This window comes from Mustela lutreola, chromosome 8 (assembly GCF_030435805.1).
Source record: "Mustela lutreola isolate mMusLut2 chromosome 8, mMusLut2.pri, whole genome shotgun sequence".
Classification (NCBI taxonomy): Eukaryota; Metazoa; Chordata; class Mammalia; order Carnivora; family Mustelidae; genus Mustela; species Mustela lutreola.
Genome location: NC_081297.1, coordinates 100574836 through 100598522, shown reverse-complemented (window position 1 = coordinate 100598522; position 23687 = coordinate 100574836). Strand labels below are relative to the sequence as shown.

General features: G+C 40.2%; 1 pseudogene; it reads left to right on the top strand.

Moving 5' to 3' along the window:
- The window catches only part of LOC131839813 (metaxin-1-like), a 30908-nt pseudogene extending 7681 nt beyond the window's left edge, over positions 1 to 23227 (top strand).
- Positions 23228 to 23687: the final 460 nt, after the last annotated feature.

Genomic DNA, 23687 nt, shown 5'->3' with positions numbered 1-23687 from the left:
GGTTCTTAAACCCAGAGAACAGAAGGTAATAATATCACTATACTTTGTCCTTCTCAGTGTATACCAGGAACATTATTTTCAGTTCTAGGCATCATGTTTTAAGAGGGATTTTGAGGGAAAAAAAAAAAAGTGATCCAAGTGGATTTTCTAGATATGTCATATGAAGATAATTTGAAGGAAATGGTTTTTAGCCCAAAAAGAGATTGTGGAAGTATGATCTTCCTAAAGGACTGCCATTCTGATGAAGTAAATTTAGACATATTCTTTATAGTTTCAAGGAGAAGAATGATGGGTAGTCATATTTCAGTCAGATATAAGATAAAACGTTATAGACTTAGGGTCATTTGAAAACATACTGTTTAATTGCAAAGTAAGTGAATTCCCAGTTAGTAGAGATGTTTAGGCAGAGACTTAGTGACTAAAATGAAAGACACTATGGTTAAAGTCTGTAGCAGGAGGACAGATTAGGTTAGAACCTTTCTTCAAGTGAAGGCCATATTGAAGATGTCTCAATCTATTCTCACTCCCAGAAATAATCTCTAGAACTTCCCAGAATAGAGCTTTAAAAGACTAGATTACAAAGTAGGTTGAGAATTCTGATTCCACCTCATAATGCTGGGTAGCCTCAATTACAGATTGGTATTTGCCCATACATAATTTTTTTTCTTTGCTACCCAAGAAAAGTATTGGGAAAAGAGTCACTTTGTCACCTGAAAACTTCTAAATAAAAATAAAGTCCCCTATCATGTATGTATCATAGGTACATGATTATTGCATATTTTATGAGACTGACGCGCTACCTACTGCGCTAACGAGGCACCTGATTATTGCATATTTTAATTGTAACAACTACATTTATCACCAAAGAGAAATTTTAGTCTGTACCTTCATTTTCTTAATTTTTGTAAAGTATACATTATCATAAATTAGTAACTGGTACCTATCGTAAGAGTAATAAGCAGCAGTAACAAATCATATTAAGAATGAATGATAAAACATCCATTTGGTACTAAGTCTTGTTCTGGGTACTTTTGAGGAAGGAGGCAAAGTTCAGGGAGAAATATAAAGGAAAGAAAGAAAAAAGAGAAAAACAAAACCAATCAGACCTAGGTGTGGGTTCAGACTTCAAAGAATCTAAAAAATGCCCAGAGTTAAATGTACATAAGTTACTATAATTTAAAGCAGAAAAAGATAATCACTCTCAAGTGTGTGCTGAGTGAGTTCAAGGAAAGAAGAGATTTCCACGGTGTGGGGATTAGGGGGGCTACTTGGGAACACTGGTGTTTGAGAGGGCCTTGAAGGACAGCTAGACCCAGAGATGAGAGGAACAAAATTTCAAGCAAAGGGAGGATTATGAGAAAAGTTGCTGAAATGCAAACCTGAAATGCGTATACTAAGAGAGGTTTTACTGCATTAGTTAAATGCCAGCTGGAAACAATTCACTGCAGATGGTTTTATGAAGACACTTACTTGACTGTAAGACCACGCAGAGAGATCGGGCAATATAAGTACAAACAAGGAATGTTGAGGTACCCAGACACTAGCAATACTGGGGAACTTTACCACCCTAGGGATAAAGAGTAAGTAAAGGAAGTAGTATTAAGCATCCTAGGGAAAGCTGGAGCCCTAGAGGGAGGGCTATCTGCTAGGAGCTGAGGTCAAGAAGGCATGTTACTACTGCCAAAGAAGAGCATGAGTGGGTTGGAAGAAATGTCCTCACCTCCTTCTCCTCCTGCTCTGCTTCCTTATGCCAAATTCAACCAGAAGCCATCAAGCAAGATATCCTGAGAGACTTAGGCCATCAGTAGCGCCTCCAGCTGGGGCACAGAACAAGGTAGAGACAAAGACTAGATCTAGGGTGGGTAGTTGGTTGAGGGAACAAAGAATATCATGAGATGGAAGATTAGAAACTTTACAGAAGATTCTGGAACATCTTAATTATCATTTTAAAAAGTTTCTAAATCATTTGGTAGTTAATATAGAGACACTGATACCTTATCAGCATGAGAGTAATATAGCAAAAATCCCCAAACTGGGCCGGTCAGGTAGGCAGAACTCCATGATTATCTGTGTCCCATGTTCCTTCTTCCATTCTGCACCCCAATTCTTAGCACATGGCTTTCACCTCTACCTCTACATCTAGTCACCTCTACCTCCAGTTTCACAGCCATATCTTAGACAACAAAGAGAAGAAGAAAATGACAAACCGAACTTATCCAGAAACAGATTTTCACCATAGGGTTAAACTTGGCTGCAAAAGAAGGAAGCTGGGAAAAGGCACATTGCTACTCTGAATATAGGGGTTGTTTTTGGTTTTATTTTTTAAGAAAGAAGAGGAAAAAAATACTAGGTAGTGGTTAGAAGCATTTTATGTAAAGAAAAGAAAGCTTGATGGGAGAAGGGCTCTCTAATTCTTAATTATTTGATCATCTAGTAATACCAAATTTGGGTGTTGTTGCCCAGATGGAGAAGTTGGGAGAAGTTGTTTGGGAAATACAAAGGATGTCTAAGATTTGAGACCTACTGACTTTTGAGTGACAGCAACATGTAACCCATAATGGGTAAGCTATGTTAGAAGTTAGGAAAGAGGGTAGAACTGGAGACAGGGAATTGAATGGATTATTGTTCCCAACTCTCTACTTCCATACTTAATAAAATTATACACTCATGCCCTTTGCCACTGCAAGCCAGGTTTGCTTGCCAGCTCCACTGAAGTTGGGTTTGGCAACATGAAGGTTTTGAACAATGGCTAGAGAGCAGAAGTGAAGCATCATTTTTAGGTCATGGAGTATTTCTGCTCGCTGCTTGAGATTCTGAGCTGCGGTATGAGAAGAGTACTCCCTGGTCCTAGGGTAAATATTCATGAAGTATATCAGAATTAATGAATGCCCAGCCAAGCCCAGCAGAGCCACAGTCGACATGCAAACCTATGAGGGAGAAATAGATGCTTGTGGTTGAACTCATCACGGAAATGTGAGTTTGTTTTTATTATGCTGAGCTACTGTAGCAGAAGTCTAACACAAGAGGTCATTCTCAAAGACACAAGAAGAGATGGAAAAGACTTCCCCCCATTAGGGGTCATCCCCATAGACATTAGGATGACTGTGATCAGAAAGACAGAAAAAAACAGTTTGGGCAGGGATATGGAGAAATCAGGACACTTATATATGGCTGGTAGGCATATGACATGGAACAGCCTCCTTGGAAAATAATCTGGAAGTTCCTAGAATTATCATATGACCCAGCAATTCTACTCCTAGATGTTTTACCAAAATGAAAATAGAGTCCAAATAAAGCTTAGTTGTGAACGTGGATAGCAGCATCATTCACAATAGCCAGAACATGAAAGCGGCATAAATGCCCATCAACTGATCAGTGGTTAAACAAATTCTATCCACAGCTATAAAAAGAAATGGAATATTACATAACAATAAAAGAAAATGATGTACTGACACATGCTACAAATTAGATGACCCTTGAAAACATCACGGTAACTGAGAGAAGCCAGACCAAAGATCACATATTGTATGATTCTGTTTAAATGAGATGTCCAGAATAGGTAAATCCATACAAACAGAAAATAAATTTGTGGTTTGTGGAAGATGAGGAGAGAGATGAATGGTCACTAAGGCATAAGAGATTCCTTTTGGAGGAGACAAAAACTTCCTAAAACTTGATTATGGTGGTGGTTTCACAACTTTGTGAATGTACTAAAAATTAGTGAATTGTGTGACCGTAAATGAGTAAGTTGTATGGTATGGTTTCAAACAGTGAACAAAGGACAAAGCCACAAACCTTCAAATAAGACATATGCCATAAGCTGGGGGCAATAAAACCATTCCCCTCTCTCACCTGATCTGTGTTAAATGGCATATGTAGCTGTGCAAGCTGGCTGGCGTCAGTGGGTACAGTCTTTCTCAGACACACAGAGATTTTCTGTATGTGGCATTAACTTGCCTATGGAGGAAAGAGAGATATGCATGGCTTCATTAATACCATGAACTAAACGCAGTGGTTTTCAAACTCTGTAAAAAATCTTTCCTTTAAGGGTGCCTGGGGGCTCTGTCGTTGGCCATCTGCCTTCAGCTCTGGTGGTGATCCTGGGGTTTTGGGATCCAGCTCCACATCCTCTCCCTGCTCAGCGGGAAGCCTGCTTCTCCTTCTCCCACTCCTCCTGCTTGTATTCCCTCTCTGGCTGTGTCTCTCTCTGTGAAATAAATAAAATCTTAAAAAAAAAAATCTTTCCTTTAATAATGTACACAAGCTATACTTGAAAAAAATCTGGTTATAGAATATTCAAAGAATTCAGAAATATTTGGAGTAAATCATGAACGTATGGAAGTCCTTGCTTACCAGCCTACCAACTCCACATATTCTCCCAGAGGTAACCACTGAAAACAGCTGATGCACAGCCTTTTAGTCCTTTATTCTAATCATTTGCATACATACATAGGCAAATGTACAGCTTTGTTTTGCAGAAATTAGACCAAGTACTGAAAGTTGCTTTTAAAAAACTTAACATGGCAGGACGCCTGGGTGGCTCAGTTGGTTGGGCAGCTGCCTTCGGCTCAGGTCATGGTCCCAGCGTCCTGGGATCGAGTCCCACATTGGGCTCCTTGCTCAGCAGGGAGCCTGCTTCTCCCTCTGCCTCTGTCTGCCATTCTGTCTGCCTGTGCTCGCTCTCTCCCTCTCTCTCTGATAAATAAATAAAATCTTAAAAAAAAAAAAACAAAACTTAACATGGGGCACCTGGGTGGCTCAGTGGGTCTGCTTTCAACTAAGGTCATGATCCCAGACTCCTGGAATAAAGCCCTGCTTTGGGCTTCCTGCTTAGCGGGGAGCCTGCTTTTCCTTCTGCACTCCTTTTCCTTTGCCACTCCCCCTGCTTGTGCTCTCTCTTTCTCTCTCTCTCAAATAAATAAAAAAATAAAATCTTTAAAAAACTTAACATGTCCTAAAGGTCTTTCCATGCATTTTGTCAACTGTATGGTATTTTTAAAGTACAGTTATGTCATAGCTTGATTTTTTATTCCTCTATTGAAGAATATTAAATTGTCCTCCATTTACCACTATTATAAAACAATGATAAAGGAATTCTTGATATATACATCTTTAAGCATGTGTGAAAGGATATCTGCAGGACAGTTTCTAAAAGTTACATTTCTGAGTCGAAAAGAATGCACATCTTAAATGTGAAGTCACTTATTTTTATTTATTTATTTTTTTTGGCCACACAAGATCAGCATCCTCTACATATGTTTGGGAGCTCCCATTTAATACTTAATAGGGCACATCTTGGTTTTTAGTATAAAAGCTAAATTGCCGGATATTCTGAACCAGTCAAAACCCTTTAAAAAAAAAAAATTCCCCTTTCTGACAAAATTAGCCTAGGAGGGTTTCTCCTGCTTGGAACTCAGTATAGATACCTGCCTGTGTATACACATACATACACATCTGCATGTACATATGAAAAGGTAAACTTTTAACCAAAGTTGAATCATAAAATTTTTTTTAGATTCTCAATCTTTGCTTTTTTCATAGCCACTTACTTATTTTTATGTCCACTTTTATCATCATTAAGGTCTACCATTATAAAGATTTCCTTCATGCCCCTTTTCTAATGGTTGGTTCAATTTCTCATCACTCTAGGGGTAATCTATCTTTAAAACATCAGCAAATCCACATTTCTCAGAACTGGGATTGGTTCATAGGCTGATCACAAGACCAAATCTTACAAATCAGGCCAAAAAATTCTGGGACATTTTAAAAACATAATTAATTAATTAATTAGTTAAATTATTTATTTTGTGAGAGAGAGAGAGAGAGCAGGTAGGAGGGGCAGAGGCAGAGGGGGAGGGAGAAGCAGACTCCCGGCTGAGCAGGAAGTCCCATGTGGGGCTTGATCCCAGGACTCCAGGATCATGACCTGAGCTAAAGGCAGATGCTTAACTGACTAAGCCACACAGGTGCCCCTAATTCTGGGACTTCTGTCTACACTGCATTCCCCCCACCCCACCTTCTCAATTGAACAGGATTCCCAATCCCCAATTGAACAGGAAATATGTACTTAGCTCTAAGTTGGAGGCAGTCATTTTGAGACTAGGAGGGGGCAGATTGCTAGAGCCCAGGGTCAATATAGTGACAGTAGAGCAAAGAAATGGAGAGAAATACACGTGTTTTGGTGCCCTGGATAAAGCCTTGCCTGAAGAACTATTCATTAATATGACTGGACATAATTTGTTTTGTTTGAGACAGTTTAGGTCAGGGGCTTTCTGTGACCTTCATCCCATATATTTGCCATGGGGTTAAATGATTTAATATATGTAAAATGTTTAGAATCACACTTACACGTGGCATTTACTAGATTATGGCAGCAGAAATAACCGGCATAATACAACATACACGATGCAAAAATCTTCCCTTTGTCTTCTTTGTCCCTGGTGTTCAAGCAGCTTTTATTCCATTCCCCATTCCTTTAGGATTCTAACCACTCCTGAGTACCCTCTGCTACTGTGTCACCCCACTTTCCTCCCATTTTTCTGTCCTCTCTCCATTCATTTCATCTTTCCCACCTTCACTCCTTTTCCAAAGCTTGATGTGGCAAGTGGATGCAGAGTTTAGAATCAGGGAGAGAAACCCTGGAAGGTGATGGAGATAATGCTTTCAGGCCTATTGAAGCAAGGTCTCCATCTTATACTACTTTATCTCTCTTCCTTCTTGCTACTTACAGTCATAGCCTTACTTACTTACACTCCAAAGCCTCTGTTATTAATAAATAAATGATAATTTAAAGTTACAATCACGTCTCACCACACTGTTTGTGAAAACATGCAGTTGGGCACATAACCCCTGAATATACACCCAATAGAAAGGCAACTTGCTCTTCCTTTTGATTCCATCCTTTGCCAAGCGTTCTATACGATTTTACACTTTGTCCTGTATTTCCCTTTCCAGTGAAATCTTTCCATCAAATATTTATGTGTAAGTATCTTTTATGTTCAGATGAGCAATCGTGTAGCACAAGGAAAAAATTCCATTGAGGTGTTTGGATGCTTCACAGTATGGACAACTGAATTTTTGGTGGCTTGGCGGCATCACTTCAGGACAGAATTTCTTTTGGGATGCAGTCCTAGCTTTAACCTGGACACTTCTCTAAACTGTCATTATGAGGAGACAGCATAAAAATTACATTAATGTTGATACAATAAAATATTTTATGAATACAATACAGTCCTGATTACTAATCTGAGTTCCCTTGGAACCTATAAAATACATAGACATTTACTGTGGGAACATTCTAGTTTAAATTTTAATGCAGAGTAAAGAAAAAGAGAATGATTCAGAAGACAGTATTTTTCTCCTGAAGCACTAACTTACACGTGATTAAAATTTATTTTGCCCAGTTATGTCTTCCCAAATCATGACTTAAATTATTTAATGTTGATCTTCTGGCTTTTAATCTACTTATTTCTTATCTGCTCATATATGCAGTCAACAAAGAACTATAGAGTGTCTACCATGTGCAAAGCCCTGTTCTAAGTATCAGTAAAAGGGAGAGAAGGAAAGAAAAGTGAATTAAGTCCTTTTGCCTAAGGAGCCTCCAGTCGATTAGGATGAGACCCAACACACAAAAAACTCTAAAAAATAAATATGGAGCTGGGAGCTCTACAGGAGCAGGAGTATAGGTCAAACAAGAAATGGTTAATCCAAGAAAGAAGTGGAAAGCATGGGACATACATGTGACTTAAATTATCCCATTTAGAAGGATGGATGGAAGGGAGAGGTAAGAAGGAAGGGCAGAGAGGGAGGCTGGGCTGGACCACGGAGGGTCTTGAAGGCCCGTCTCAAAACTTCAGGGCTGACAAAAGCTGAAGGTTATTTGTAGGGACTTGAAAGCTCAAATCTGGGTTTCAGGGATTTTAATAGAATGCAAATGGTTACAGACTGGAAGCACTGGAACTGAGGATTTTTGTGCCCAATACTTAATTTTCCTTAGGTATGTATTGTTTCACCAACATTTGTGCCACGAAATGACATTTTTACTGACATAAATATTGGGGTTGACAGAGAATGAAGAGATGAAGCCTGAAGCCCAGTCAACTGCCGAAAATCTAGTCGTTGTGTCAAAACCAAGGATACTGAAACATTTGCTGAGAATGCTTCAGATGGCTCTGCGAGGAGCAGGGTTTCCCCCACGCTTGGGATGTTCACTGTGGTTGGAGACGGCAAATTAGGCCCACCATTCTTTTAATCCCATCATGCCGCACCATATGTTTGTAAATAGTGTTTTTTGTTGTGAGCCTAATTGAGGGAGATTTAGCGCTGTCCCTGGCCTATTTCTGACCCACAATTGTCTAAGATCTTGCATTTTCTGAAAAGTTGAAACAGAAAATCAGAGTAAATTACACATATCTGCTGCCTAAAGGATTTATGTTTTCCTTTTGTTTGTTCTTAAATATCATCATTCTACTCATCTGCTGACTTTTCAGTTGCAGGACGTAGGGCATCAAGCCAGATATCCTGTCCCGGTGCTCCCCTACCCTGCTTACGAAATTAACAGGGAAGGGGGGGCTGTGTGGATGGAGAAGACGAAAGAGGCAGAGGAAGTTCTTCTGTTTTCCTAAAGACCTCATCCAAAAATAAAAGGGAAATGTTAGTGTAGATACCGCTACAAAGAAAATTTCTGGTTAGCCAGAAGCTTGCAGTGTTGCAGCAGGCGCTGAATCACTTACTCTTACCCAAGGAGAAACACAGACTGCATGGATTTCAACAGCACATTGAAGCGCTTGGTAATGGCACTAAATCTCAGCCTAATGTGCTGATGGAAGGGGCCCACCTGCCCTGTCACCCAGGACTGGGTCTGAGTTAAAGTGTGTGATGACTTGCGGCTGGTCTCCGTCACCAGTGCTTGTCCCTGGGGCTCCTCTGTCTCGCTTTTGGCAACTATGCCCGTTCATCCTGTAGTCAACTAAGAAAGCAGACAAGGTTTGATTTCGCCATAGCTGCAGAGCAATCTGATCTTAATATTAATGTGCTGTATTTCGTGTTCCATCTATCAATAGAGCTCTTCCTTCCTCCTTTCTTCCCTTTCACTCAGCTTCCCTTCTCTTTCCTCCCTCACTTCATGCTTCCTTCCCCCTTTCCTTCCCTCTCTTTACTCCTTTCTTTCTTTTCCCTCCTCTCCCTTCCTTCCTTTCTTTCTTCACTCTTCTCTTCAAGGGGCAGCAAGTCACTCCATATTACGCATGTTAAGAGAAATTAAAAGAGAAATCGTATTATGATCAGGAAACAACACACTGCCGGAAGTTAATGGTACCTGTTGTCATGGGACTTACAACGTCGCAGGACACATGGGTTCCCCTTAAGGCCGGTGTGGAACTGTAGGTAGTTGGTGTTCCTGATCAAGGAAATCTGTACTTTGAAGGCATAGGAGAAATCATGCTGTTTTTCTGTCACACTAAGAACTGTAAACAAACCCCAGGCTTTTGTCCTGGCATGGTGTTCCCACCATTGATGCCAATAAGTGGTTTTGTGGGTACCCATTTCTGTGACTAAAGCAGCTGGTGGTGAAGCATCAGCTATTTTGCCTTCTGTGCTGTGATTGTAACATATTCTCACAGCTTTTAGGACCAAAGAACTCTACCAAGAGCCATACCAGAGACTCACCCTGGGTATGTTTCTTAGGGCTGCTATAACAAATTACCATAAACTCAGGGTCTTTTTTTTTTTTTTTTTTTTTTAATTTTTTATTTTTTATAAACATATATTTTTTATATACATATATTTTTATCCCCAGGTCTGTGAATCACCAGGTTTACACACTTCACAGCACTCACCAAATCACATACCCTCCCCAATGTCCATAATCCCACCCCCTTCTCCCCAACCCTCTCCCCCCGGCAACCCTCAGTTTGTTTTGTGAGATTAAGAGTCACTTATGGTTTGTCTCCCTCCCAATCCCATCTTGTTTCATTTATTCTTCTACCCACTTAAGCCTCCATGTTGCATCACCACTTCCTCATATCAGGGAGATCATATGATAGTTGTCTTTCTCTGCTTGACTTATTTCGCTAAGCATGATACGCTCTAGTTCCATCCATGTTGTTGCAAATGGCAAGATTTCATTTCTTTTGATGGCTGCATAGTATTCCATTGTGTATATATACCACATCTTCTTGATCCATTCATCTGTTGATGGACATCTAGGTTCTTTCCATAGTTTGGCTATTGTGGACATTGCTGCTATAAACATTCGGGTGCATGTGTCCCTTTGGATCACTACATTTGTATCTTTAGGGTAAATACCCAATAGTGCAATTGCTGGGTCATAGGGCAGTTCTATTTTCAACATTTTGAGGAACCTCCATGCTGTTTTCCAGAGTGGCTGCACCAGCTTGCATTCCCACCAACAGTGTAGGAGGGTTCCCCTTTCTCCGCATCCTCGCCAGCATCTGTCATTTCCTGACTTTAAACTCAGGGTCTTAACACAACAAAAATGTGTTACCTCACATTTCTGGAGGCCAGGAGGCTGAAATCAAGATGTCGGCAGAGTTGGCATCTTCCAGAGGCTCTGAGAGAGAAGCTGGTCTCTGTCTCCTAGCTTCTGGCGACTGCTGCAATCAATCCTTGGCAACCCTTGGCCTGTAGACTCATCACTCCAAGTTTTGCCACCACTTTCACGTGGCTTTCCCTTCCATGTATCTGTGTCTCAAATTTCCTCTCCTATCTCTATAAAGACAACAATAATTGCATTTAGCCCCCTGCCATGAATTCTCAAAATAAGATAAAAAAAATAAGATCATCCTGGATTCATGGGGGGAGGGGGGAAAATTAAGTTAAATTGTATCTCCAGTGACTCCAAAGTCAGATTTATAGGTATCAGCAGTTAAGACTTGGACATATCTTCTTAGAAGATATAGTTCAACCCAGTGAAACAACAACAACAAAAAATAGCAAAGATTAAAATCTGTAAAGCCACTACAAAACCAAATCAACATTAAGCCAGTGGGAATGGAACTTTGAGCTCCAGGACTGATCTGAGACTTGTCATTAAACCACAGGAAAAACACACTCCTTTTATCCACAGACTTTTTATCTAGAATGGTTTCTGTTGAGTTTTGTAAAGGGTACTCTCCTTAAACACTGAGGTCTTGTTTATAATCATTCAGAAACCCAACAGAGGAAAACATTGCTGCTGAGTTTCTTCCAAATGTTTTACTTAAAAAATTAAAAATGAGGGGCTCCTGGGTGGCTCAGTGGGTTGAGCCACTGCCTTCGGCTCAGGTCATGATCTCAGGGTCCTGGGATCGAGTCCCACATCGGGCTCTCTGCTCAGAGGGGAGCCTGCTTCCTCCTCTCTCTCTCTGCCTGCCTCTCTGCCGGCTTGTGATCTCTGTCTGTCAAATAAATAAATAAAATCTTTAAAAAAAAATTAAAAATGACTGCAAGGAGAAAAACCATGTGGATGGCTTCACTAAAGATTACCTTGGGGTTAAGTACCATGCTCTATTAGCTCAGGCTTTCTCTCTCAGGAGACACAATTCAGAGAAAAGTCAAAAGTAGTTTTTATTCAATTTAGTGCTCTTAATACATAAAAGTCCAATGGTCAGTTTGAAAAAAAAAAAAGAAACTTGTCAACTTCACTCTTTTGATCTTCAATGAAAATCAAATGATAGCTTTCATTTAATCATCAGAAAGCTTTTGATAGACCATAGATTTCTCTTATTCTAATATTATGATAATGTTATACCCCTGCCTCAGAGTGGGGAAAAGTATAAGCCAGTGGCTCCAATAGATTAGGTTTTTTCTATAAGCAGAGCGGCTGGCACACTTTTATAATTGCTGACAACTCTGTCTTTAGGGACACCTCTGTTTTGTTAATACTTCTGCACACTCGATCAAGGAAAAACCCACATCTACTTCCCAATACATTTTTTGTTATCTCAGATATTGACTCTGTATGTAGAGAAGTCCTTTGAAAAGCAAATACGCCAGGAAGATGGCTCTGTGAGCACATCTTGTCCTCAATCTGAAGGAGTGGAGACAGTGGGTAACCATCTCAAGACCCTGGAGCAAATAGCAACATAGGACCTTACCTTGAAATTGAATTCTTAACATACATATTTAAATGGGACTACAATAATGCAGGCAACTATAGTGGTTTTCACATCATTTGCCATTTGGGATGACCCAAGTCTCTGAGTCCATCCAACAGTGTAGGTTAACAGGATCTTAATTTACCTTTTCACTTATCTCCAGAAAGAACTTCACCTGCAACCGTGAGCCAGAAAATGGTTGAAACTTACGCTATAATGTTAACTCCCATGAAAAGGTGGCTTTTGAGATGGAGCAGCGCTCAGATTTTGGACTCGAAAAACTGGCAGCAATTTGACAAGAACATGTAGTAGTTTGGCAATATGTTGACATGACTTCGATAAAAACTTGTCAACTCTAACTCCTGGCTCTGTAGACATTTGGAGTTTCATATATCTGCACTCTCAGAAACACAGAATGGGACCTTCTATACACCCATGCAACTCTTGAATATATTTGTGGATCTAGCCACTAACACCTGTAAAAATACATATGAAATATAAACCTTAATTGAAATATGTTCATCATGCTTAATTGAAACATGCTCCCAGGAAAGCAGAGGAGGTTTCGCCTATGTAAAAAATGGAATAGACCCCGAAGGTAACACGATATTCTTCTATTGGTAGAGTTTTTTATTTAATGAAACTGTAAGCCAAATATCTCATGTGCCTGGCTCATTAACAATACTTATTTTTTTTTAATCAGAATTAATATTCTTCCCTATTTTCTTTGGAAATAGAAATATTGATGTTTATATGAAAGGCAAACAAATGACACAATGTTTCACATTTTCCAGTTTTTCACTGTGATATATTCATCCTCTAAAATTTCATGTTAGCACAACTAAAAACAAAGTGCTTCCACAGTTCATTTCAAGATAATATATTGCTCCATAAGAGCAAATGCAATGCAACTTGGGCTTCAGAACTGGAAGCTAAAGCAATCTTTGTACATGAGCTCATTAGATCTTGAACAAGGCTCTTTTCGTAGGTTTCAGACCACTGATAAGTTATTAAAAGATACAATTTCCGTGTGAGTGGCAAAACTTTTCAAACACACAGATGCAGATAAAGATACAGATACAGATCTATTTCAATGTACTAACTTGCAATGTTTTGAAGGGAATATCCTTGGCAGCCAAGAAAAAATTACAAACATGCAATTCTAACTGGAAAAAAAAAAAGAGAGAGAGAGAGAGACAAAGTTTACAAGAAAAAGAAAAGCTGACTCTTTAGAATTTAGTGGTTCAGTGAATGATAGACCTCACTCAGCAAAATCATGTATCTCTAACCTCTACCTGTTTACTTTGTCACTAAAGCATATTAATACATGTTTTTATATGTAATTATCCATATAATGTTTCAAAAATATTAGAAATTTTTAAGAAGTTAAGCTCAGTTTGAAAACTCTAAGTCAGTCAACTTCTTTGACTCTTGGTAGAAGAAGCTGAGCATAAGCATCAAATTATGAGTAACTGAACTGAACTATGGACTGAACTATGAACTGGACTCTGTACTATGTCCTTAAATTCCTTGATTTCTTGGTGTATGCCAAGTATACACATATAAGCTTATGAATCTTCATAAAAATCCTTAGAAGTAGGTATCTTGCTGATTTCAAACAAGCAACCTGAAACTCAAGAGAAATTGGATTTCCCAATGTCACATCTTGAATAAATAGTAGAATCTGCACTCTTAACCACAGCCTCCTAAAGATGACTCAAATTACTCATCGTGTATTTCCTAAAAGACTCACTTGCATATTATATACTCTATTTTCTATGTTAAATTAAGCAAAAATAATTTTCTCTTGTTTAAATAGAAAAATGTAGTGAAAAATGGGAATTTTAAGTTATTAAAATATTTGAGCAATGTACACTAACACCAAGTACTAAATAGAAAGGATGACATTACACATATTTTCATAGGAATAAGATCTTTCTGGAAGATCATAAATATTTAAGCATAAACATACCATAGAGTCGCAACCAGGACAATTTTTGATTCAATATGGAACTTTCTCTGTACAATCTGAATTTACTCATTAGTTGCCAAATATCCACTTTGCTTTGGAATGAGCAGATCTTTAAGCTAGATCTTAACTCTCAATATATTTAACCTCCAAGACCCCGAGAAGACCCTGGGAAAGTAGTCCACAATCATCAATTTTTATGTTCTTCCTTCATCTAGTTCAAATAGCTCAGTCTTTGCCAAGTCTCTCCTACTCGTTTTCTTTTATTTTTTTGCAATTGCTATAACTCTCCTATTTTATTTTATTCATCAATCACACATATGGCTTTAAAAGTTTAGCTTTACCTAAAATATCTATTTCCCCCTCAGTCAGAAAGAGAAATCCTGAGTCGTAGCTGGAGGCATAACTTTCCAGAATAAAGGAATTTCTTACATTTCTCAACTTCCTTTGCAGCCAGGTAAGAGTTGGTGAGTTCTAGACAATGGAATGGAAATGGAAGTAAGGAGTCCAAGAGTACACTTCTTTGTGTTTTCTCATAGTGTCTGAAGCTGGGGGACACTTCTTTGAACATGAAGTGCTCTTGGAAAAAGGCTTCCCAACAAGACAATCACCTAAAAAGAGGTGGTCCCTGCCACTGGGGACTATTCCAACCAAAATCAATTGCCTTCAGACTTCGGAACATAAGAGAAATATTTCTAGTTTGCTAATTTATGGTTTTTTTTTTTTTTTTTTTTTTAATTTTTTATTTTTTATAAACATATATTTTTTATATACATATATTTTTATCCCCAGGTCTGTGAATCACCGGGTTTACACACTTCACAGCACTATGCAGCCATCAAAAGAAATGAAATCTTGCTAATTTATGTTTTTAAAAATAATTTGCAGCCAACCAATTTACCTAAAACAGCATATAATTTACTATCACCTTTAATCTTTGTTGCTTCTAAAATACCACAACAAAGAGTAGCACAAGTTAGTTTTCCAGTTCTGGTAGCAGGCGTAAACAAACAGATTGGGTGATTAGAACACTGCTACATTTCGATTGCCTATGAATTTGCTGTCTGGCTTAACTTTCTTATGCACATGGTACAAAGTGAATTTTCTTTGTTCTGATTAATATCTGACAAGGTCCAGTTCAACAGATTTTGTGGGTGAAAGGCTCTTTGAAATAGTTAAGTACCTGTGTCTCCTTACCCTACAAAGTTGTCTGAAATGGCACTTATGTCAACCACTGGGAATTAATTTGCATGCAAGTCTAGTGTTCTGTATTCTCAGGTGAGGGAGGTGGGGTAGAGATGTTTACTTGGTCAATCTTAAAGCTGCGAGGAGATCTTGGTGACTGAGGTTCAAAGTAGCTGCTGAGCTTAACTCAAGGAAGACCTCTCTCAGTAGAGGCAAGTCACTAACGGCACAGAGAGAAATACTAAAGGGACAGTTTAGCCAGCTTTGCCACAGCCTTGAATGGAATTTGAATAAGGGAGCCTGTAATGCTTTATCCTGAAGCCATGACTGGTTATCTAGATAAGCCACTGCGAGTCAGACTCTGCTCAAATGTTTAGTCAAATTCCATCCAACTGTAGCTCTAGAAAACCAGTCCTGTTTTTAGTCCAGATCAGACTACAGTAAACAATTTATTGAACTTTGTAAAATTCCAAAATGAATTTTATATCTAATTTCTCATAGGATATAGCAAAAAAGAATAATTGAGTGCTACCTAATTTTATATAGAATTTTAAGTACTTAAAAGTTTGAGTTTTGAGGTATTTATACTTAAAAGCCTTTGAAAAAGTGGTTGAATAACTATTTCCTTCTTGGATGGAGAAACAAATTTTCCTTTAACTTAAAAAAAAAAAATCACATTTGGGAGGCAGCCACCAGGGACAGTTTCACTTGGAAAGAGACTTTTTGAGAAAGTTCCAAGTGACTGAGAAAAGAGAATTATAATGGAATTTGCTCCACAACTTTTATTCTGACAGAGGGGCTATTCATCCTATGGAATTCTTGTAAAATCACTGACCTGAACAATATGCTTCTGAGAATGTTTTCCTGCTTAGCTTATAAAGATATTATTATGTATCTATGATATAATCACTAGAAAATGCTCCCTCTGGGGCATTTGTTGTTACTCTAATTATCATAGTTGATTGTGGAACTGATATCCCTGATGTGTGTAAAGGTATAATGGGAAATTAGATATAATCTTTTATGCAAACTGTATTTTCTGTCTTCATACTAGTGTTATATATAACAATTCTGTCAATTAAAGGACATCCTATAAACAGATTATTTTAATTTAAAGGGCCAAAAATGATTATAACAAGGTTACAGTGGTTCCTACAGTTATTTGCACTTTTGATGCCAAGACAAATCTATTTTCAACTATAAGCTCCAATATAAGTGAATTCTTTGGGCCTCAGTCTCCTTTCTGGGTGGCAGAGCTGAAATACCTCTTGTTTCACAGGACTGTTTTGGGGATAAAGACAGATGACATGTGGAAAGGGTCGAACACGGACTCATTGCTATCTATTATTACAGTTATCTTAGAATCTGTAATTCTAAAGTCCAAAGCCACTAATGATAGAAATACATATTATTTGGCATTGATTTTTCATTGTGAAACTGAGGAAAAGTAACTTGAGAAAGTTAACCGACTATGAAGAAATTGTACTCTTTAACTGTCAGGTCTTCTCACTTATTCAAAGTATTTGGGAAGATGAGAGATTAGGTTAATGTAAAACAGCCATGAAACAAAAAAGATTCTTCACAGTTGGCTTTGGAATGTGTTTGGTTCTTACATTTGAAAATTGGTGTGTCTGGTGGTCTAGATATTCACTTCAGAGAAAATGATGAAGACATCCTGAGGAGGTGCGGTTTGGGTGGAGAGAAAGATGCCTGACCCCCCTCCCGTCCCCCACCCCATCCAGTTTTTCCATCCAGCTCTTCCCTTAACACAATACTAGAAAATGTCTGCTTTCTCTTAACTGACAAAAAAATCTTTGCTCTCTCAAAACATCCTTAAAGTAGGGAGGTGGCTAAATATTTGATCTTCAAAGGGCTTGTCTTCATGCGAATTAAGTAGAGGAAATTGAAATGTCTAAAAAGCTATAATTAAGCAGATTCCATACTAACTGCATTGAACTTAAAAGCAAGTTTATTATGGATAACCTAAAACCTCCGATAAACCACCCAAGGACAATACTAATCAATCTCAGTGTGCTTTGAATACTATGAGGCATAGATCTGAATATGCCTTTAAAATAAAGCCTGCATCAATGCTTTTATCATTTACTTACTACTTTATTAAGTGGGCATCTAAAAACTGATACAGTAATAATATTAAACTGGAAATTTTTTTGAGAAAAAAATCACTTCCAAGAATTTCTTGAATTATTTTATTTTTGATGCAATATTGAATACATGATTTGAATCTAGGTAATAAGGCCCATTAAAGTGCCCATCAATAATGAAACTGCGAAGTATTTTTAAAGCCACACATGAATCTATGGCTAGTGAAAGTGAAGTAGGCTCTTCTTAACAATGGCATTTAGCAAAGCAAGGATGTTAAATCCAGTCTTCAGAAAATCCAGAGATAATAATATGATAGTGGGTTGGTTTGTTTGCTTCTAAGAATTAATTGCAGATCATATGTGTAATTGAAGAAAAAACAAATGAGCAAAGGGGAAAAAAAGAGTGAGCGGCAAACAAAGAAACAGACTCTTAACTAACTACAGAGAACAAACTGATGGATGCTAGGGCGGAGGTGGAGGGTGGATGGGGAAATAGGGGATGAACTCTGAATAATGTATGCAAGTGTTAAATCACTGTCTTGTATGCCTAAGGCTAATATAAAACTCTATGTTAACTATACTGGAACTAAAATGAAAAACATTAAAAAAAAAGGAATCAATTATAGAACAATTTAAAAAGGAAAAAATGTTTCTAAAATATTTAAAACAGAGCTTTAGAGAAACTTGATAATGTGTAATTGTACAGTGATTTTTTTTTTTTTTAACATTCTAACAAGAGTTTGGGCTGCCATGTTAGATGAGTATTATGTGGATGACTATCCTGGGTCAGACATCAGATTATATAAAGTTAAACATGTTTCATTCTGCATTAGTTATCTGTTGCTATAAAATACATTTTTCCAAAATTCAGCAGCTTTGCTGGGTGGTTCTGGCTCAAAGTCTCTCATAGGCTGCAGTCAAGGTGCCATGTAGGGCTACAATCATCTGAAGGCCTGACTGGGGCTGGAGGATCCACTCCCAAGAAGGCTGTTGGAGGGAGGCCTTAGTTCTTTGCCACTTGGCCTTCTTTGACACATAGCAACTGCCTATGCGTAGAGACTGCATTTCCTTTTATGATCGAGTCTTCAGACTAGGAAAGCACACACTGGTACACTTGCCATCCTCTAGTCATTAGAATCAGCCACTAAGTTTAGCCTGTATGAACTGGAGGAGGGTAAACTCTGATACTTGAAGAGAGAACTATCAAAGGATTTGTGACTCCATTAAAACATATAGTCATATCACCGTAGAACTTCTCAGAGCCTTAAATACTCTAAAGTGAATCCAATAGTGTCTGTACTATTTCTCCAGCTTAGTTGACCACTGAACTCATTTTTGTGGATTATTTCACAGAACTGGTGTTCCACAGAGACACTTTAGAAAACATTGGAGCTTAACACTGCCATCATACACACAAATACTTCTATAAGAAATATATAGTTGTCAGCTTTTAGTGAGGGCAATTTATTATTATCCTTGTGCTAGGTAACAGATTTCTAGGCCTTAGATAGTCAACTTTAGTCAATGAGTACTTATTTCTGTCTTTTGTGCCAGGCACTGTGCTAACCAACACTTGGCTATTTAATGGTCCTTGTCCCTTATGAGCCAATAAATGAGATACAATATAGAATACAGGGAAATAATAGCCAAGACATAGAGCATAAATTGTGCTTGCACAATTCTAAGTGCTTGGTACACATTAATTCATTTCATCTCCACAATAACCCTGTGAGGTGATCCCTCTTTTACAGATGAGGAAACTGAGACAGGGAGAGGGTGCATCACATACTCAAGGTTATATAGCTGCAAAACGTGAGAGTGGGGATTTACATTGAGGGGAGTCTGTCTCCCAAGTTGAGCTCTTAGCATTATGAATATGGCACCGTAAGTATTATGCTACCAGATACTTACAGGAAAGGAGACTGCAGACAGTCCTGACCCAGAGGACTAGAGGAAAATGTCACAGCAGTAGTGACATCAGTCAGGCCTCAAAGGGTCAGCCAGATGGAAAAGGGAGAAAGGCAATACAGGGCCTCAGGGCCCAGTGTCCCCCAAGACACTGTCCTATTCCTGACTTGTGGGTTTAGAGAACGCTATTGTGAGTTGACAACACCACGCATGATACAGGGTTCTGGGGGAGGAAGCTGAAAAGCTAATGGCAATTACCTGGGAAGTAAAATCAGAACTAGAGTATTATGTAGCTCACATGTGAAAATGTTTAATATTAACATTCACCTTTGCAAAGAGAGATTCCCAGAGCCAAGAATATCTGCTTCACATAGCCTGGAATACGGGGTGTGGTGGACACTGCGATGCGCCACCCAGAACCCCTTCCAGGGATGAAAGACTTCCTCTCCCAGCTGCTGGGAGTGTTGCCAGCAGAGAGCCCTCAGCGGTTAACCCCTCTCTCGGGATTGCATCTGCTGAAGAGAGCTGCCTTACCAAGGGCCATGACCCTTTCCTTGAATGCCGGCATCCAGTGACTTGTCAGTGTTGGGATATAAAGCCCAATTCTGGACAGCAGGAAGGGCCACCCTGGCTTTGGAGGTCCCCACACCGTCTGTTGCAGGCTCCATGGAGGCTGCATTCCAGGTTGACTTCTCATTCGGCCCAATCCTGCCATCATCTCTCCTCTTCTGCAGGAAGTGATCCCAAGAGACTCCATAATTAAACTCTTGAACTTCAACTCCATCTCAGGGTCTGCCTCCTGGAGAACCCAACCAGTGCCAGTCAGTACGACGAATGGCTGAGAAAGTGGATGCTGCCATGGAGTTGAACAGTTCTTGGCTGACCATCTGAATTCCTTCCCTGGGGTAGACAGTGCCCTCTGGTAAAAGAACACCGTACCACATAGTACCTGGTAACCTCTGGTACAAGGGCGTAGTGCAATTGTGTTCACCACGTTTGCCAGTGGTGAACTGGGATGGTAAAACAGTGCCCAGTGGAATGGAAATCACTGATGGGTGTGGTGTAATAGGACTTTAGGAAATGGGAAAGAGTAACGATGAGGATGATGGGATTGGTCGGCTATACCCACGCTCAACTGACGCTCTGGATAAAACAATTATGACAAAGCGCTAAGAGTGACTGACATTTAAAACCTCAGAGTGAAAGCCAGAGACAGGCTCCTTGGTAGCGTAAAGAGCCTTTCGTCTCCCAGAGGGAGGGCAGAGAAAACTGAAGGACAAACCAGGAGTTAATCATAACAGTAGCAGAGCTCAAAAGGTTAAGCTCCCAAACAAGACAGATCTGTTATGCCAATTTCAGGGCTCTAGAAGGAGGGTTTTGTGGTGGCAGGGGGTGACTGACCCTGGCACATGGACAGGACATCTGGATTTATGTACAGGAGAATCATGAATTCCCAGATTCCCCTGAACCTGTTGAGCTTACACCTGGGGCCCTCTCTTCATGTTAAGGGCTAGCATTTTCTCTTACTTGCTATGATGTCAATAGCTTAGATTCAGTTACGGTATAACCCAAACAAAGACATACTGGGCCTGATAAGGGGAGAAGGGGTCTGCACCCTCAAAGAGCTGTTGAATAGGCAGGAGCTTATGAAGATGCTCTGGTCTGGATTAGGTGAATGCTTGATGAAGGCTAGTGGAATGCAAGGCAGTGTAATGGTTAGTCTATCCAGAAATAGGATTTAACTACTCGGGCAAGGACCCTGGCAGATAGCACAAACACACAACTAAGATGCCTCTTAAGAATTGAGCACACTCAGTGAGGTAACCGTGCCAGAGTTGTCATGATAGACAGTGAGAGGTTTTAAAAGCTGAGTGAAATGGGCATGTGGCAGCAGATAACCTACACAGGGCCAGGAAACCACCAGAGGTCGTTCTGCTGAAACATGGGAGGGGCACCATTTGCCAAGCAACAGGGATATGCTGGTAGGGAGGCACCAGAATCTTTAAGGTCAGTGGTAACTGTCCTCTGTAAGCCATGGCTGGTGGTAGGAGAGGTCATCCTTGGTAGCAATGGGAGTGATAAGATCCCCTGCCCAAGAGAGACATAATTATGGTAAAGAGAGGCAAAGTCATAAAGGCAGACAGAGGGGGTCTATGCTCAGAGTAATACGGACATTGTTAATAGAACAGTGTCCCTAAGGGCAAAATAGCTGGGCATTGAGGGAGGATATTACTTAATCCATTAAATCAAAAGAGATTAAGGATAGATAACCAGGAGGCTGACGTCACTCATCCCAATATTTCTGAACCTGAGCCAATTTTTGGACCTGTAACCTAAAGAAGAGCTAGGTTCCCAGGAAGAAGGACCCTGAAATACCACAGCAAGTGAACACAGTAATGATTCGGCCATCCTTCCCTAAAGAAACTTATGGCCATTTACTAGGGGAAAGGGACAATGCCACCCAGACACTCAAAGCATTTCCTTGGCTCCCTAAACTCATGGGATCACACGGGAGCTAAATAATAAATGGAATTCCGGCCTGGGTCTGGCTCCTAGTGAGTCCACTGGGACTGTGGACAAACCCAGTGGTCATTTCCCTGGCTCCCAAATGTGTGACTGAAATAGATATACTTTGTAGCTCGTTGACCCCCTCCATTGGTTCTGAGCCTGAGGAGGTCAGAGTTATCCAAGAGGCCAGGAATAGCCAAGTAGAAATCTCTGAAACTGTCCCTTCCCCTCAGCCAAAATAGTAAATCAAAGACAATACTGCATCCCAGAGAAATGACAGGGAGGGAAAGAATGTTTGGACTGTCTCTACATTTCCTATTGAGATCAATACGCTTCCTAGCTAGGTCACTTTAGGAACTGAACATCAAGTTTATGTCATCATGAAGGCCTCCAAACTAAAAAAATAATTTCTAGTGATGATTTCCTTATAGCCATTACAATCCAATTCTATTATGATGAAACTATTTGAAAAATCCACAAAACCTTTTAAAAAGGGGGTTTGCCTATATGCTATCTCAGGTACTCTTAAAAACACATTCAACTAAAGAGTGCTTATACTGTTTGCTAAGGGGAAAGAAAAAAAGCTTTTTAAAGAAACTGTTTTTGTCTGGAAGGGACGGCGGCGTCCATGGAACGGTGCTGCTGGTCAGGGTGGTGGGGAGCTACCGTCACTGGACCTGGACAGCCTAGCCATCCAACCCATGCCAGATTTACTGGTGGCCCACTCAAGGTGCACAAGATCACCAACCCCTGACAGAGCCCTTCAGGATTTCTGCCTGTCCCTCGGACCAACCATGAAGAGATCATTCGGTACCACACAAGATCATCACCCACCTTTGAAAAGAGAAGTACAATGCTGATGATCATCTGTCAGCCCGACATGGGGCGGACAACTTGGCCTTCATGTCTCTGCTCAGGGAGAAGCCGCTCGTGGGGCTGCTACATATTTCTCGGGAAGACACCAAGAACCAGGAGGATGTGACCCGAAAGTGGTATGCTGAAGCTCCACTGTCTCCGCTCAACTTCTTCCTGGCCGCCGGCAGCGCCAGTTTGCTGAGGAGATGCTATTTTGGGAGCACTGGCTTGAGAACGAGGTCGGACTGGAGAAGCAGCTGTACCGAGAGCCTCGGGAATGCCAAACCCTGTGTCTCGGCACCTAGGCTCTCAGAAATTATTTTCTGGAGCTGTCCCAGCTCCCCGGGACACCTGTGTCTTTGGCTCCGTTGCTCCAGGCAAAGCTGCCCGGTGGGAAGCTGCAGGCCCACCTTTGAGGGTTGCACAACCTCTGGGCCTACTGCACACACAACCTCAGCCTCCACTTCCCCTGAGATGGAGCTGAAGTGCCACTTCCAGGCCAGCCCTCGGTGGGCCCGGACACTGAGGAGCGACCACACAGGCACGGGAACAAGATCCTATCCGTGCCGGTGAGACTGACAGCCCTGTTAGCCTTGGGGTAGCCATGGGCTAGCTTTGCTCAGTCATGTTGTCTCTATCCTACGGGTAACCCTGCTTGAGCCCCAGGCACATGGTCTTTGGGCACGGCTGAGGATGGCAAAACAAGGAGGAATGATTTGTCCTCACACTCACAGGACTGATTTTTCCAGCACCATGCATTCCAGAGGCTCCAGTGTTTCCCCATTGTTGGTATGACTAGAAATGGAATGCCACTCCCACAGTAAACACAATCTGTCCACAAACAAAACACAATCTTTGTGAAGCGTGTGTGTGTGTGTGTGTGTGTGTGTGTATGTATGTGTACATGTGTAGAGATGGTATAGTGGCTCTATTAATTTCTTGGCCCTTAATGACTTCAGTTAATAAAATAGGAAATCTAAGACTGAAGTCCCAGAAAATAATAAAATGCATGCATTAGCCTTCTCTCCTTCCCTTTCTCTTTCTTATCTCATCAACCTTCTT